Source organism: Nicotiana attenuata, unplaced genomic scaffold (genome assembly GCF_001879085.1).
Source record: "Nicotiana attenuata strain UT unplaced genomic scaffold, NIATTr2, whole genome shotgun sequence".
Classification (NCBI taxonomy): domain Eukaryota; kingdom Viridiplantae; phylum Streptophyta; class Magnoliopsida; order Solanales; family Solanaceae; genus Nicotiana; species Nicotiana attenuata.
In genome coordinates this window covers 200,191-206,163 of record NW_017670910.1, presented here as the reverse complement: position 1 = coordinate 206,163, position 5,973 = coordinate 200,191, and positions in this window count along the sequence as shown.

Here is a 5,973-nt window from a genome sequence, read left to right as displayed (position 1 = left end):
CTTACTTATTACTTACTTTAGTTAGTTAGTTTAACGGTTTACGTAGTTTTATTTATTACGTCCCGACCGTACGTTCTTACTTATTTTAGTTAGTTATTACTCACTGAGTTGGAGTACTCACTTTACTCCCTGCACCCATGTGTGCAGATTCGGGCGCTACAGGTCCTGCTAGCGAGGGTTGAGAGCTGTCCAGCAGATTTTCGGAGATTTACTAGTTAGCTGTCCGGCGATTCGCAGCCCAGTGCAATCTTCCTCTATCTTATTTCCTTTCTGATTAAGTTATGTAGTAGTGGAGTAGACTTTCAGACTTGTAGTATCGTTTTAGATGCTCATGACTGGTGACACCCCGATGTCGGGCTGTGTTGGTTTTAAATTCCGCAAATTATACTATTAACCTTTATTTTTGGATTTTATTTCTGCTAAAGACTTAGTATTTATTATTTTAAATTGCTTAAAGTGAATTGAAGTGTGTCGGCTGGCCTTGTCTTCACGAGAGGCGCCATCACGACCGGGTCTGGGTTTAGGGTCGTGACAACAATTAAAGCATGATGTGGATCTAAGACTACCCGGACATCTCATGGAATATAGCTACGCACGGACTCTCGTCACCTAGTGCTTACGTAGCTCCCCACATCATTAATACAAAAACAAGATACACCAAAGGGGATGAGTTCCCTCTTACAAGGTTAGGCGAGAGACTTATGATGACGTCCAAATCCACTACTAAAAAGTAAATGGAAACGGTTGCATGCAATATAATTTACCCAACTATGAGTCGGGGTCGAATCCCACAGAGAACAATATGTAGGTGATTAGGCATGTAAGAGAATTATCACTTATTATGCTAAGCCAAACACTTATAAAAGTGTTGAGAAAAATATTTATAACTACGAAAATGTAAACTAACCTAGAAAGCAAGTAAAATGATCAATGGCTACAAGTATGGATACATGGGGAATTACACTCAAGTAACGATCCAATGTATTTCACGATTTTACAAATATGAGGGAGTTTATGTTAATTAGCCTCGGGTAATAATTCTATATTAGCTTCTTCCAAAGACTAACAAGACTTCCTAATTGAATTATCCCTAAAACAAGTAAGAGATTAAGCACACCCGAATATGGCTACAAGTAGTTCGATCCTATCCCTAGGTAGAATCTATAAAGTGAGGGTTAAAGCCTCAAGTTCTTGTTAATTAATCTTTCCCAATCCCAAATAATCTTTTCCAAAATTAATTCGAAGTTAATGGTCGAGTCCTATAGTTAGCTAATCTCTTTGGAAACATTAAAGAACAAGAATAATTAAAGAAACAATAACTCACTTCATAATAAATGAAAATCGTTCAATACATAAGCACAACAACATATTTAATCCACACTTTAAATATGAATATTCCCATAAACAAGATTCAAGTGTTGGAAAAATACTACACACTTAGATATACAATACAAAGCAAGGAAATGAAGAATTGAACATAAATGGGTAAGAAATTCTCAACCAAAAGCTTCAAATCTTCAAGACCCAAGTGTGTGTGCAAGAACCCTAGCTCCAAAACTTGTATTCTCTTCTCAAGATGTGTAAAAGCTGCTCAAGATTTGCCAAAGATGTGTTTTCAATAGGCTAGGTCGTGTATTTGTGGGTTTGGAAACGAGAAAATGTGATTTGCAAAAATTACCCAGAGCTGAAGCCTGTTGACCGCACCTGCGGAAGAATCCTGGCAGGTGCGGCTCCGCAGATGCGAATAGCCTCTCGCAGAAGCGACCTTTGTGTGAAATTTCCTTCTCCGTAGAAGCGGACTTACACGCGCAGAAGCGCAATGACAGATGCACACTCAAAGCGCAGAAGCGCTTCCGCAGAAGCGGTTCTTCTCTCATAGATGCATCCCAGCGAAGGCAGCTTAATTTCGCAGATGCGTTCTTCTCCTCGCAGATGCGAGGTCGTAGAAGCGAGCAGTGTTCCGCAGATGCGGAATCACTGAAGGAGTTTGTACTTGTTTTACTCTTTTTTGCTCAATTCCACTTAAATTGAATTCAATTCTCTTCAAGACTTCATTTTCCTGAAAATCTAGCAATACACACAATAAATAACCTCATATTATAATTAAAGGACGCAAAAAGAGACGAAAATAAATGGTAAAATCACCACTCATCAACTTACCTCGTTCTCAAGCTCATTTCTAGTCCACAAATCCGCTCTAAATCCTCAACTTGGTGCCAAACAACCCGAAACTAGCTAAATATTATATAAATTAATCAATATACACTCACAAGTTCATAATTTAACTATTAGAGTAATTACTCAACCCAAATTGGAAGATTCTCAAAATTTATCCCCGGGTCCACGTGCCCGGATTCCGGAAATATTTGAAGATAAATGTTACACATAACCTCACGAACTCAAATATATAATTTTCACCCAATTCCATAATTATTTTCGTGGTTAAATCTCATTTTTTAATCAAAATCTAGGTTTTTCAACTAAACCCATAATTTCCATAATTTTACATGTTAAAATCTACCCATAATCTATGTATTAAACTCACATTGGGTAGGAATTACTTACCTTCAATAGCTAGGTGAAAACCCCTCTCCAAGAAGCTCCAAAATCGGCCAAGGAAATGAAAAATGAGAGAAAATGGCCTAAGTCCCATTTTTAAAACATTGTGCCCAGGTCTGTGCCTTAATCGCGATCGCGGACAAGCTTACGCGATCGTGAAGGCTAAACTAAAGAACCCAGGAAAATAACTCTACGTGATCGCGAGAAGGCACACGCGAACGCGGTGCACTGAGCAGCCCACTTATCGTGAACGCGGGCCTCAACTCGCGAACGCGAAAGGCAACGGGGGTTCCCAGGCCCAGGCTTCTACGCGAATGTGGCCTGTCAATTACGAACGCGAAGGTCAATGGTTCCAAGCCTCCGTGAATACGGCCCTATCTCCGCGAACGCGAAGAGCAAAAGTTTCCAGTCCCTAATCCTTCATCGCGAACGCGAGGGTCCTTCCACGTTCGCGAAGAAGGAAACCAGAACCAGCACACCAGCAGTTTTGGACTTAGCTCCGGGCGGTCCGAAACACACCCGAGCCTCCCGGGACCCCGTCCATCTGCACCAAGTCCATAAATATAATACGCACCTGCTCGAACTCTCAAAACGCATAAAATAACATCAAAACTAAGAATCGCACCCCAAAACCAAATTGAATCAAATTATTAACTTCAAGTTTTCAACTTGCTCCGAATGCGCTGAATCATACTTAGATTACTCGGAATGACACCAAATTTTACGTGTAAGTCTTAAATAACCATACGGAATTATTCCCATGCTCTGAATCCCAAACGGACCTTGATAACACCAAAACCTACTCCAAACCCAACTTAAAGAACTTGAAAAACTTTCAATTCGCCAACTTTCAATATTAAGCGCCGAAATGCTCCCGGCTCATTCGAAACCCAAGTCGAACATATGCCCAAGTCCAAAATAATCATACGAACCTATTGGGACTGTCAAATCCCGGTTCCAAGGTCGTTTACTCAAAATGTTGACTCAAGTCAAACTTAACCATTTTAGGCCAATATTAAGGAACTAAGTGTTCCGATTTCAACCCTAACCCTTCCAAACCCGAACTAACCATACCCGCAAGTCATAGAATAATAAAAGCACATACCGGGAGTCTTAATTAGGGGAACGGGAATCTAGAAAGCAAAACGACCGGTCGGGTCATTACATTCTCCACCTCTTAACAAACGTACGTCCTCAAACGGGTCTAGAATCGTACCTGGAGTGCCGAACTAGTGTGGATATCTGCTCCGCATGTCCTCCTCGGTCTCCCAAGTCGCCTCCTTGACTGGTTGACCCCTCCACTGAACCTTTACCGTAGATGGCTCACGCTATGCGGTGTAAGTGAGGAAGATCCATCACTTGAAATATCATCATCTTCATTCACAACAGAGTTCTTGGATCCGGAGAGGTCAAGTAGAGCTAGAGTTTTCTTGATCTTTTCAGCAATATCACTTCCTCCTTCACGTACATTCGTAGAGGGTCTTGCTCTCTTTGAGGATGAAGTCCAAAAATAGGGGTTGAGGCGGACGAAACTTGGAGTGCTTGTTGTCCTAAAGAGCTTGCTTTGCTCCTCGTAACTGGTCCGAAGCTTCCAAAATTAACATCGAGGATGATTTCCACATCAACATAAAACCTGGAGTTTAGTAGCCTTGGTGGATGTTGATCTAGAGTTAATTTTCTTTGAAGACATTTCAACGTTCTTGGACTTTAGTGATTGAAAAATTAAGATGAGAGGTAGAGATTGTCCTACCGGGCGTGCCAAAATTTGTAGACAATAAAATTGCGTCAAGAAAATAAACCAGACTGAAAAATATCGCAACAATCGTTGTATTTGATTTCAAATAATATGTGTGTACAGTCTCTATGAAACCTCTAATTCTTCTTTCCAATAGTAAATAAATTCTAGGGGCTTCGAGCTTGATCTTGAATCTATATTTGTTGCCACAGACGATGATCTTGGATTCAACTAGCAGGAACTTTTATTTGAACTCGTACTCCTTGAATCTGATTTGTTCTTGGTTCTTGAGCTTGAGCTTCTTCGTTATTGAACTTGAACTTGATTTGTTCTTTGTTCTTGAGCTTAAACTTGATTGTTTGAAGTTTGAAACTTGTGGAGGAATTTGCAACGTTTGATCCACAAGCTCTTTCTTGCTTCTTGTTATAACTCACAGTGTCTTTTATGGGTTATGAAGACCCCTATTTATAGTTGTGGAAGTGAGGGGTTATGTTAAGAACAAACTCTTTTCCACCAATCAAATTGAAGTGTGACATGGTCGCGTTTGATTGGCCAGAACGTGTCTCCCCAACTAGCCTCAACACCTCAAATGGGCCTATAAACCTTGGGCTTAACTTGCCCTTCTTCCTGAACCTCATGATTCCCTTCATCAGCGAGACTTTAAAGAGAACCTTCTAGCCTACCATAAATGATAAATCACGCGCCTTCTGATCCACGTAACTCTTCTGTATGGACTATGCCGTGTGAAGTCGCTGTCGAATCAACTTCACTTTCTCCAATGCATCCTTCACTAAATCAGTACAATATAACCTAGCCTCGCCGGGCTCAAACTATCCGATGGGCAAACGAAACCGCCGATCATACAAAGCCTCAAATGGAGCCATCTCGATGTTGGACTGATAACTGTTGTTATAAGCAAACTCGGCCAAAAGCAAGAATCGATCCCACTGCCCTTTGAAGTCAATCACACATGATCTCAGCATATCCTCCGAGATCTGAACCGTTCGCTTCAGCTGCCCGTCGGTCTACGAATGAAAGGTTGTGCTGAGCTCTACCTGGGTCCCCAACTGACTCTGTACTGCCCTCCAGAAATGCGAAGTAAACTGAGGGCCTCCATTTGATATGATGGAAACAGGCACACCATGCAACCGAACAATCTCCTGAATGTAAATTTGGGCTAATCTCTCTGAAGAATAGCACGACCGGGATGAAGTATGCCGACTTGGTGAACCTGTCGACAATGGACCAAACTGCATCAAACTTCCTCAAGGTCCGTGGCAACCCAACTACGAAGTCCATAGTGATGCGCTCCCATTTCCACTCAGGTATAACCATCTGCTGGAGTAGGCCACCTGACCTCTGATGCTCATACTTAACCTGCTGGCAATTTAGGCACATCGCTACATACTCAACTATGTCCTTCTTCATCCGCCGCAACCAACAATGCTACCTCAGGTCACGATACATCTTCGTAGCACCTGGATGAATAGAATACCGAGAACTATGTGCCTCCTCTAGAATCTTCTCCCTCAATCCATCAACATTAGGAACACATAGACGACCTTGGAGTTGCAGTACACCATCCTTACCGATACTAACCTCCTTGGAACCACGCTGTAGTATCGTCTCTTTAAGAACCAACAAGTGTGGATTGTCGAACTAACTAGCCTTGATCTGCT